This window comes from Gossypium hirsutum, chromosome A08 (assembly GCF_007990345.1).
Source record: "Gossypium hirsutum isolate 1008001.06 chromosome A08, Gossypium_hirsutum_v2.1, whole genome shotgun sequence".
NCBI classification, from domain to species: Eukaryota; Viridiplantae; Streptophyta; class Magnoliopsida; order Malvales; family Malvaceae; genus Gossypium; species Gossypium hirsutum.
The window spans coordinates 119,968,669-119,981,721 of NC_053431.1; positions in this window are offsets into that span (position 1 = coordinate 119,968,669).

The window sequence follows — 13,053 nt, forward strand, 5'->3', positions numbered from 1 at the left end:
TAGATCGAGGAAAGGAAAAAGTTCGGGATTAGTAGATTTGTACTGTTTACAAACAAGTATCAAGGTAAGTTCGTGTAACTTGAATTATATTATTAAATGCTTAAGATTGTATGTTATTGATGTGAATATGATTTGAGTGTTCATTGTATGAAAATTAATGAAACATTGATATATTTGATAAAATGGGAAGAAATCCCGGTTGAATGAAAGGAAAATTCGATGGATCTCTGAAAAGGAATTGACAGTAAAAAGGATCTAGCCCGGACGGGTGATCCTATCCTGATATAGCCCTCCCGAAGAATATGTGTAAAATTGATTTAGCCCGGACAGGTAATCTGAGTTAGGGTCTGAATTTAGCCTGGACTGGTAATTCAGATCCAAGCTCATTAGAGTAATTGTCATTGCAGGGGATTTAGCCTGGACTGGCAATCCCGACAATACTCTATGAGTTTATATTGCAGGGGATTTAGCCTGGACTGGTAATCCCGCTGCAAGGTTGAGGTTCGCGGGAGTGTGCTCTCTGAAACAGAAATGTGCGCACATGAATATGAATTGACAGACCCGGAATTGTACACTAAAAGTGTACCTTTGAAAATCCATCGAAAATTCCAAGAAATTCAACGGGATAAATATGAAAAAATAACAAGGAAATGGAAATCATGGTATTGACGAGCTCATTAATCATAGTATATATTATTGGTACATGGAAATTATTGTACTAACTTGAATGTTGAGTTTGTGCATATTAGGGTAATAATGTATTGAATGTATATATGGATGTTTATTGTATTGTATTGAAAATATTAGGTAAGTATAATTCTTGTTACATGAGCTTACTAAGCACAAAGTGCTTACCCCGTTTCCTTTTTCCCTGTTTTATAGTGTTAAGAGCTCGGAGGTCGGATTTGGTCGGAGACACATCACACTGTCAACCTCAGGATTTCGGTATATAAAGAAACTTTATTTTGGAAATCAATGGCATGTATAAGCTAACAAAGTAAATGTTAACGTGAAATGAATGTAAAGTTAGCCATTAGTATGGTTAACAAACCTGGTTATAGATATGTGATGACGTTATCTTATATAAATGCATGAATCTATCATGAAAATATGTTGAATTGATTTGGTTGATGTGGATTGGTCTCGATTTAATATTACAGGGAAGGTTAGATATTTATAAAAGGGCTATATTGAATATAAAAAAAATTAATTCGTAAACTCCGGTAATGCCTCGTACCCTATTCTGACAATGAATACGGGTAGGGGTATTACATTTATTGGTATCAGAGCTACGGTTTAGCCGGTTCTAGGACCGATGTAGCAAATACGAGATTAGCTATACATGCCATTTAAATTATTATTGATAGTGTGATATCTCCTGACCATTTAAAATGTGTTTTTCTTATAGTAATGTCATCCGACCGAGCTCAATCTGAGGAAGTTGGGAGTCATGCTTTGGCTTCAGTACAAAGAGAAGAAACTAGCAGTAGAAGGCCCGAGACAGAGGGTCGAGGGGAGGAGGCAAAAATAGACTTCTTTCAAATGATGAATGAATGGTTTAATCAATACTTAAGAACTAACCCTGTAGTGCAGCAAGTTCAAGCTCCCCCTCCTGCTCCTCCACCGGTTCCCGAGATCCCACAAGGTACAGGTACTGAATCTGTCAGAAAAGGGAAAGCTCCAGTAGATAAAATTCAAAAATATGGGGCCGAAGAATTTTGAGCAGCAGTTGATGATGATTCCGAACGGGCTGAATTCTGGTTAGAAAACACTACTCGGGTTCTGGAAGAATTATCTTGTACACCAGAAGAATGTCTGAAATGTGTCGTCTCACTGCTAAAAGATACAGCTTACCATTGGTGGAATACTAAAGCTTCAGTTGTTCCGAAATAAGAAATTACATGGGAATTCTTTCAGACCGAGTTCAGAAAAAAATATATCAGCCAGAGGTTCCTTGACCAGAAAAGAAAAGAATTTCTTGAGCTGAAATAGGGTAATAGATCAGTATCTGAATATGAAAGAGAATTTGTTCGATTGAGTAAATATGCTCGAGAATGGGTACAGTCAGAAGCTGAAATGTGCAGACGATTCGAAGAAGGGTTGAATGAAGACATTAAGTTACTGATCGAAATTCTTGAAATTCGAGAGTTTGCTACATTGGTAGAGAGAGCTTATAAAGCAGAAGAATTGAACAAAGAAAAGAAACAGGCTAAGAGGGAATCTCGAATTTTTAGTAAAAGACCGATGGGAAAATCCCAGTTTTCTACTTCAAAGAAATTGAAGAAATATCAGGATCGTTCTACTTCAGCCATTGGGTATTCGGGCAAAGAGCGAGGTTCTCAACGCACTAATCCAAGGCCTTCTACTCCATCAATGACCAGTGTTGGCAGTGTTGGCACTCCTAAACCGAGATGCCAGTACTGTAATAAAGCTCATTTTGGTGAATGCCGATTTAAGAGTGGGGCTTGTTATCGATGTGGTTCTTTTGACCATTTCCTCAGAGATTGTCCAGAAAGGGTTGAAAAAGAAGTTGAACATATAACGAAGCCGAGTAATCTAGTTTCGAGGGGCAGACCACCTCGACCACCCGGTAATGTCAGTGATAGTCGAGGAGCTACAAAAGATACTATAGGTAGGCCTGAGGTACGAGCACCTGCTAGGACATATGCCATTCGTGCCAGAGAAGATGCTTCAGCACCCGATGTTATTACTGGTACATTTTCTTTACTTGATACTGATATTACTGCATTGATTGATCCTGGTTCTACGCATTCATATATATATGTGTTAAACTTGCAATTGTTAAAAATTTGTCTGTTGAACCTACTGAATTTGTGGTTAAAGTCTCGAACCCCCTGGGCCAGTCTGTGTTAGTGGATAAAATTTGTAAAAATTTTCCACTGATGGTAAGAGGTTATTGTTTCCCGGCTGATTTGATGTTATTGCCATTTGATGAATTTGACGTGATATTGGGTATGGATTGGTTAACCCAGCATGATGCGGTAGTAAATTGTAAACAAAAATATCAGAATGGTGAGTTGCTCCAGGTTAAATCTGATTAGACAGAGGGGTTATCTGATATGATTTCAGTAATGGCAGCACAGAGGTATGTCAAAAAGGGGTATGATGCTTACTTGGCTTATGTACTCGACACCAAGGTATCTGAGTCAAAGATACAAGCAGTTCCAGTGGTATGTGAATTTCCCGATGTGTTTCCAGAAGAATTACCAGGATTGCCACCAGAAAGAGAAGTGGAATTTTCTATAGATTTGATTCCGGGAACTACTCCGATCTCCATGGCTCCTATAGAATTAAAAGAGTTAAAGACACAGTTGCAAGAGCTTGTTGACAGGGGTTTTGTCCGACCGAGTCATTCACCTTGGGGTGCTCCGGTTCTGTTTGTGAAAAAGAAAGATGGGTCTTTGAGATTGTGTATCGACTACCGGCAGCTTAATAAAGTAACCATAAAGAATAAGTACCCGTTACCCCGGATTGATGGTTTATTTGATCAGCTGAAAGGTGCTACTATGTTTTCAAATATTGATCTTCGATCAGGTTATTATCAGTTACGGGTAAAAGGAGTCAGATGTGCCAAAAACAGCCTTTAGAACCATGTACGGGCATTATGAGTTTCTAGTTATGCCGTTTGGGCTAACTAATGCACCTGCAGTATTCATGGATTTGATGAACCGAATATTTAGACCGTACTTAGACAGATTTGTAGTAGTATTCTTTGATGATATTTTGGTTTATTCTTGAGATGAAGAAGAACATGCAGAACATTTGAGAATTATGTTGCAAATTCTACGAGAGAAGCAGTTGTATGCTAAATTCAGTAAATGTGAATTTTGGCTTCAAGAAGTGAGTTTTCTTGGACACATTGTATTTGCCGAAGGCATCAGGGTAGATCCAAGTAAAATCTCAGCTATTGTCAATTGGAGTCCACCGAAGAATGTATTTGAAGTTAGAAGTTTCTTGGGTTTAGTTGGTTATTATCGGAGATTGTACAGGGATTCTCTATGATAGCTTCTCCAATGACTCGCTTATTGCAGAAAGATGTAAAGTTCGAGTGGACTGATGAATGTCAATAAAGTTTTAACCGATTGAAAGACCTATTAACGAAAGCACCTATATTAGTGCAGCCTGAACTGGGTAAGGAATTTGTTATTTATAGTGATGCCTCATTAAATGGTTTAGGTTGTGTTTTGATGCAATAAGGTAAAGTAATAGCCTATGCTTCAAGACAACTTAAACCACATGAAAGAAATTACCGAGTACATGATCTTGAATTAGCTGCTATTGTATTTGCGCTGAAGATATGGCGGCATTACTTGTACGGTGAGAAATGTCATATTTATACTGATCATAAAAGCTTGAAATATTTGATGACACAGAAAGATTTGAATTTGAGACAGCGCAGGTGGCTTGAACTGATAAAGGACTATGATTTGATTATTGATTACCATCAGGGTAAGGCTAATGTTGTAGCTGATGCTTTGAGCTGGAAATATCTGTTTGCTTTACGAGCTATGAATACCCAGTTATCATTGACTGATGATGGTTCAATCCTAGCTGAATTGAGAGCTAAACCGACATTTTTATAGCAAATATGTGAAGCTCAGAAGAATGATGAGAAGTTATAGGTTAAACGGGCACAGTGTGAGTCAGGTAATGATTCTAAATTTCAGATTGGTTCTGGTGATTGTTTATTATTCAGAGGTAGGGTATGTGTACCTCAGAATTCAAAGCTCATACAGAAGATTCTACGCGAGGCCCACAGTAGTACTATGTCTGTACATCCGGGGAGTAATAAGATGTATAATGATCTGAAAAAGATGTACTGGTGGTCGGGAATGAAACGTGATATCTCTGAGTTTGTATCAAGGTGTTTACTATGTCAACAAGTTAAAGCTGAACATCAGGTACCTTCGGGGTTACTTCAGCCAATTACTATACCGGAATGGAAATGGGAAAGAATCACTATGGATTTTGTATCAGGGCTATCTTTGTCTCCGAGGAAAAAAGATGCTATTTGGGTGATTGTTGATCGATTAACAAAGTCAGCTCACTTTATTCCGGTACGTATGGATTATTCTTTAGATAAACTAGCTAAACTGTACATATCTGAGATTGTCAGGTTACATGGAGTGCCTGTCTCCATTATATCAGATAGAGATCCCCGATTTACGTCTCGTTTCTGGGACAAATTGAAAGAAGCCTTGGGTACTCAGTTGTATTTCAGCACTGCATTTCATCCCCAGTCAGATGGTCAATCTGAGCGTGTAATTCAAGTATTGGAAGATATGCTCCGATGTTGTATACTAGAGTTTGAAGATAATTGGGAGAGGTATCTACCTTTGATTGAATTTGCTTACAATAACAATTATCAGTCTAGTATTAAAATGGCTCCGTATGAAGCTTTGTATGGTAGAAAATGTAGAACACCGTTATATTGGACAGAGCTCAGTAAAAGGAAGATACATGGGGTTGATTTGATTCGGGAAACAGAAGAAAAAGTAAAGGTTATTCGAGATAGTCTAAAAGCAGCTTCCGATCGTCAAAAATCATATGCCGACCTTAAGCAAAAAGAGATTGAATTTAAAGTCGGTGACAAGGTATTTCTGAAAGTGTCTCCTTGGAAGAAAGTTCTTCGATTCGGTCGAAAGGGTAAATTGAGTCCAAGATTTATCGGGCCCTATGAAATCATAGAAAGAATTGGACCGGTCGCTTATCAATTGGCATTACGACCGGAACTTGATAGAATCCATAATGTTTTTCATGTATCTATGTTACGATGATATCGATCAGATCCTTCACATGTTATTTCTCCGATAGAAGTAGAGATTCAACCGGATATGGCTTACAGTGAAGAACCGGTCAAGATATTGGCACGGGAGACAAAAGAGCTTAGAAATAAAAAGATAAATTTGGTGAAAGTATTGTGGCAAAAGCACGGGATTGAGGAATCAACATGGGAACCGAAGGAGGCAATGAGGAAACAATACCCAAACCTCTTTACTGGTAAGATTTTTGAGGACGAAAATCTTAAAAGGGGGGGGAGAGTTGTAATGGCCTAAATTCAAGGTTATCGGAACAATGGTTTCGTAATCATAGATCCGATTTAAAGAGAAATTTATTTCAATATTTTTGCTTGAAAATTATATGATAGGAAAATCGTATGAAAATATTGATAGGACAATTTTATCGATTTAGTGATTAGTTAGAAAAAGAAATTATTGAAGAAATTGGGTAAAATAAGGTATCGGGACCTCTATCTCATAAAACCGAGTTGAAAATAATTTTATAAACATTTATGAAATGTTATTAATGTGGTATTAAAATTTCGTTAGGAAATTTTAATGTTTGGGTAGTCAATTAAATGAAAAGGACTAAATTGTAATAGGTGTAAAAGTTGCTAGAGTGATTAAATAGCTTAAGAGTCTAATGAGAAAGGATTTAAAAGGCAATTAGACCCAAAATTTATTTGGGCTGGACGGAGAGGGTATGAAATCTGTAGAAAAATTGATAAATTAAGGGTAAAATTGGAATATTGCAAAATTAACTAAATAAAACTAGGACTAAATAGGAAATATCTAGATTTCTCTTCATTGCTCTTCAATTCCAGCAGGTAAAAATGCCATAGGAGGGTTCTCTAAGCTGGTATTTCATAATTTTTGCACCAAGTGAGTTAATCCTTGCCTTTTTCTTGTAATTTTTGTATTTCTAAGACTTTTACAACTAGGTCCTACTATTAAATTCATTAGTTTTTTATTTCATGGATGAAATTGAAAGTCACCATGGTTGAGTGCTGTAAGTTTATGGTTAAATAGAATGAAATTAAAGCTTTAATTTGTTTATGAGATGATTTTATTAGGCAATTTCAATGGAAATTGATTTTTAGGACCTAATTGTGAAAATGTTTGGAATTAAAGTATATTGCTGAAATTATGATTCCTAAAGGTTGTAAACTAGTTTAAGGTGATAGAATAAAATGTTAGTTGAGAAAAATCAGCTCAATTGAGAGGCTAATTGAGTCGGGACGAAATTATCATTTATTAAAAGCTTAGGGGAAAAATGGTAATAAACACCTTGCACTAAAACAGTTTGGTAGACTAACTTTGAAAAATCACCATAAATTTTAGAAATCGAATTAGAATGTGAAAAAAATATGGAATTAAAGCTTATTGAGTCTATTTTCTCATAGAAGAAATATTGTAAGCAATGGATTTGTAAATTTTGAGATATAATGAATTTTCTAAGACAAGGTTAGAATGAATTCGGGTTCCCCTGTTCTGACTTTTAAAAATTATAAAAAATTGAATAAAAATAATTAGGGACTTAAATTTATATGTATAGAATTATGAATGAGCCTATTTTTAATAGAAACAAACTAGAACATCATTTGAATTCTGTATAAAGAGATAATTTATTTTTAGTGAAGAAGGGTCAGAACTGTTAGACAACAGAACAGGGGTGACTTTGAAGAATAAACTGTACTGATTGGCTGAACTAAAAATTATGAAAATTTTATGGTAAAAATATATATGAGTCTAGTTTTAGGGAAAATTAACGCATCTTAATTTGGAGTTCTGTAGCTCAAGTTATAAATAATTTAGTGACTATGACTCAAGTAGACAGCTTTGAATGAACTATAAATAATAGTTGAATTATAGAGAATGTTGCATATGAACATGAAATGTATTAAATTGATAATTAAGTTTATTTATTTAGATCCAGAAGATTCAAAAAAGAAGCTAGATCGAGGAAAGGAAAAAGTTCGGGATTAGTAGATTTTTACTGTTTACAAACAAGTATCAAGGTAAGTTCGTGTAACTTGAATTATATTATTAAATGCTTGAGATTGTATGTTATTGATGTGAATATGATTTGAGTGTTCATTGTATGAAAATTAATGAAACATTGATATATTTGATAAAATGGGAAGAAATCCCGATTGAATGAAAGGAAATTCGATGGATCTCTGAAAAGGAATTGATGGTAAAAAGGATTTAGCCCGGACGGGTGATCCTATCCTGATATAGCCCTCCCGAAGAATATGTGTAAAATGGATTTAGCCCGGACGGGTAATCCGAATTAGGGTCTGAATTTAGCCTGGACTAGTAATTCAGATCCAAGCTCATTAAAGTAATTGTCGTTGCAGGGGATTTAGCCTGGACTGGCAATCCCGACAATACTCTATGAGTTTATATTGCAGGGGATTTAGCCTGGACTGGTAATCTCGCTGCAAGGTTGAGGTTTGCGGGAGTGTGCTCTCTGAAACGGAAATGTGCGCACATGAATATGAATTGACAGACCCGGAATTGTACACTAAAAGTGTACCTTTGAAAATCCATCGAAAATTCCAAGAAATTCAACGGGATAAATATGGAAAAATAACAAGGAAATGGAAATCATGGTATTGACGAGCTCATTAATCATAGTATATATTATTGGTACATGGAAATTATTGTACTAACTTGAATGTTGAGTTTGTGCATATTAGGGTAATAATGCATTGAATGGATATATGGATGTTTATTGTATTGTATTGAAAATATTAGGTAAGTATAATTCTTGTTACATGAGCTTACTAAGCACAAAGTGCTTACCCCGTTTCCTTTTTCCTTGTTTTATAGTGTTAAGAGCTCGGAGGTCGGATTTGGTCGGAGACACATCACACTGTCAACCTCAGGATTTCGGTATATAAAGAAACTTTATTTTGGAAATCAATGGCATGTATAAGCTAACAAAGAAAATGTTAACGTGAAATGAATGTAAAATTAGCCATTAGTATGGTTAACAAACCTGGTTATAGATATGTGATGACGTTATCTTATATAAATGCATGAATCTATCATGAAAATATGTTGAATTGATTTGGTTGATGTGGATTGGTCTCGATTTAATATTACAGGGAAGGTTAGATATTTATAAAAGGGCTATATTGAATATAAAAAAAAATTAATTCGTAAACTCCGGTAATGCCTCGTACCCTATTCCGACAATGAATACGGGTAGGGGTATTAAAGAGTATTTCAACCCTATCTGGATCAGTTTGTAGTAGTGTTTATAGACGATATTTTGCTGTATTCGAAAACTGAGGTAGAGCATGATGAACATTTGCGGATCGTTCTTCAAATTCTGAGGCAGAAGTAGTTGTAAGCAAAATTCAGCAAGTGTGAGTTTTGGCTGCAAGAGATGACATTTCTAGGTTACGTGGTGTTTACCGAGGGGATTATAGTTGATCCTTGAAAGATTGAAGCCGTATTGGGTGGAAACCACCAAAAATTGTATCTAAGATTCGAAGTTTTCTGGGTTTGGATGGATATTATAAACGTTTTGAGGAAGGTTTTTTAGTGATAGCTGCACCTTTGATTAAATTGCTGTGAAAAGGGGTGCCGTTTGTTTAGTCCAATAAACAGCAAGAGAGTTTTGAGAAGTGGAAGAAAGTTTTAACTGAGGCTCATGTTTTGATACAGCCAGAGTCTGGGAAAGAATTTACTGTTTACAGTGATGCGTCACACATTGGATTGGGGTGTGTGTTAATGTAAGAAGGAAAGGTGGTTGCTTATGCGTCTCGACAGCTTAAACCTCACAAGGTGAATTATCCTACTCAGGATTTGGAGTTGGCGGCGGTGGTGTTTGCACTAAAAATTTAGAGGCATTATTTATATAGGGAAAGAACGATTATTTATACGGACCATAAGAGCCTCAAGTGCCTCATCACTCAAAAAGAGTTAAACCTTGGGCAACGAAGGTGGATTGAGTTGCTTAAAGATTATGATTGTTCAATTGAGTACCACTCAGGCAAAGTTAATGTGGTAGCTGACGCACTGATCCGTAGAGTTGTCTCGGATCTAAGAGCTATGTTTGCTCGTCTTAGCCTGTACGATGATGGTAGCTTGTTAGCTGAATTGCAACTGAGACCGACTTGGACTGACCAAATTAATGAGAAACAGTTATTAGATGAGTCGCTAGTTTCTCGGTTTCAACAAGTGGGAAATGGTGAGACTTCGAATTTTAGACTGAATGGAGAATGGGTATTATGTTTTCGTGGAAGTGTGTGTATACCGAGGGATTCTAAGCTGAGGCAGGCTATTCTGCTAGAGACACATAGTAGTCCTTATGCCATGCATCCTGGTGGGAACAAGTTATACCGAGATCTTCGTGAGTTGTATTGGTGGCCTGGGTTAAAACGCGAAGATACCGATTATGTGAGTAGGTGTTTGACGTGCCAACAGGTTAAGGCTGAGCATCAATTACCTTCTAGACTACTGCAGCAAGTTAAAATTCCACTCTGGAAGTGGGAGAGGGTAACCATGGATTTTGTGAGTGGGTTACCCTTGACGCCTTCTAAGAAGGATTCGGTTTGGGTGATTGTAGACTGATTGACTAAGTCTGCCCATTTTATACCAGTTCGCACTGATTATTCATTACAGAAGTTGGCCAAGTTGTATGTGGCTAAGATTGTAAGATTGCATGGGGTACCGGTTTCTATCATATCTGACAAAGATCCTAGGTTCACATCTCGGTTCTGGAAGAAGCTACACGAGGCTTTGGGTTCATGACTAGATTTTAGTACTGCGTTTCATCCTCAGACGGATGGACAGTCTGAGAGAGTAATTCAAATATTGGAAGATATGTTAAGAAGTTGTGTATTGGATTTCAGGGGCAGCTGGGAGGATTTTTTGTCCTTGGCAGAATTTACGTATAACAACAGCTACCAGTCCAGTATTCGAATGACACCGTATGAAGCATTATATGGTCATAGGTGTCGTACTCCTACTTGTTGGACTGAACTGGGTGAGCAACGAATTCTAGGGCCGGAGCTAATTGCTATATAGAAGACAAGGTAAAACTGATTAGAGAGCGGTTAAAAGAAGCATTTGATAGGAGAAGTCCTATGCAGACTTAAAGCATTAAGAGGTCGAGTACTCTGTAGGGGATTACGTCTTTCTTAAGGTGTCACCATGGAAGAAAATTATGAGGTTTGAACAGAAAGGCAAGCTGAGCCCTAAATTTATTGGGCCTTACCGGATACTTAAGCGTGTAGGACCGGTTGCATATCAATTTGAGTTGCCTCCGGAGCTGGAAAGAATTCATGACGTGTTTCATGTTTCAATGCTTAGGCGATACCATTCTGATCCCTCGCACATCATGCCAGTTGAGGAAATTGAAGTTCGGTCTGATCTAACCATTGAGGAGGAACCAGTGCAGATATTGGAGCATGACGTTAAAGTGCTAAGAAAGAAATCAGTTCCACTGGTCAAAGTACTTTGGCGTAATCATGAAGTAGAAGAAGCCACGTGGGAACCAGAAGAGGCAATACGTCATCAATATTCTCATCTATTTTGACCAGGTAAATTTCGAGGCTGAAATTTCTTTAAGGGGGTAGAGTTGTAACGCCCTAAAAAGTTAAGGGTCGTACTTTTGCCGTTTTTGACACAAATTGCATGTTGGTGTGTTAGCTTAGTTATTTAGGCATGTTTAGGGTTGTCTGGAAAGTCCTGGGTTCAAGCTCTGGCTTTTGTAGAATTTTTGTTTTTGCCTAAAAAGAACCTGGACACTGGTGCATAGGCTTTATAAATAAATGTGGTTGAGTGAGGACATAAAAGAGTCTTGTGGCTTAGTGGTAGTTGGCGTGTGGAGCATCTGAAGAGGGCAGGATTTCGAATCACATGTCAAGTAAAGGAGTATTTATTTTTGCTAGAAGGGGATGACAAGAGTTAGTGTTGGAGTTGAACATTGAGGATGAAGGGTTTGAATTGGTCTTAAGAGTTGTTGCAGAGGATTTCAAGGAGGGATAAGAGGAGAAAATCTTGGAGATTATCATGAAATTTGAAATGGGAAGGTGTTTGTAGCTGTATGGGAGTGTGTGAGGGTGCAAATTAGGCTAAGTGGTTTGGGGAGTGTATTTTCGGCATTTGGGGTAAGGAGTAAGGGCCGAACACTTCTTTGGATATTGTCTTTTTTGCTCTTTTTGGTCACTTTGAGTATTATTCTCCTCTGCCGATTTCTTTGTTTACCTTTCAGGAAAAGCCAAAATCTTTGTTTCATTTTGTGCCAATTGGTAAAACCTTTTCTTTTTTTCTCTTCTAAGTCCCTGACTGAACACTACCCTAGGTTACACTCAGCACTGTGCCAAAATTCTCTTCTCCTTCTACGTACTCTCAAACCCTTTTTCCATAGCATCTCTATTGCACTTCTACCTTTAAGAACTTTGGCCGAATACCAATTGATCATCTGGTTCATCTCGCTTGGGTTGTCTCTGTGTTAGTCGAATATCCTTTCTCTTTGTCAAATCCTTTCCCTATCTTTTTAAGTTTTTATGTTACCTGGTTAGTTTGATTGAGCGAATTTGGTGCCTCTCTGCTAGTGGTAAGTATGTCGTGTGGTGACTATTAACCTTGTTTCTTTTATTATTTTCTCTAAGCTGAATATTCCTTTCCCTTAGTTCTCTGTATCTATCGAGTGGTGACTTCTTTTCCTATGATGTATGTTCGCAGTGTCCAGTTATCACTGAGGAACGAAGGGTGCAGAACGTTTTTGAGCCATCAGAACCCTGTCTTCTAACACTTGGGTAAGTCGATTATTCCTTGTTTTAATAGTGTTATCTTAGTGGCTCTAGGTTATTCTTTTTAATTGGTTTTATCTGTTAAACTGTCGTGTGTGCAGTTGAGGGCCAAGATTCACGAGATCAACTCTAGCTAATCTAGATACAGTTGGCCACCTACTCTTCGATCAAGGTAAGTAGAGGAGTTGGGTTAAAGGTAGTTGTTGCGATTGATGTGGTGGAGACTAACTGAATGTTGGGTTGATTGTATGCCTTGGACTCGTGGGGAATTCTGTCACTTTCGCAAATCAAGGTGTGTAGTTGTACACCCAATCTTACTCTGTGTTCAATGATGAACGTGGGTGTGTAACCACACCAAGGCTGTTGTAGATCGGAAAAAGCCAAAAATCCAGAGTTTCGGCTATTGAAGCCTTACGAGCGTGCGATCGCTCGTGGGGTAAATCGAGCCCACATATTATGGGCGGTAGATTATATGATCG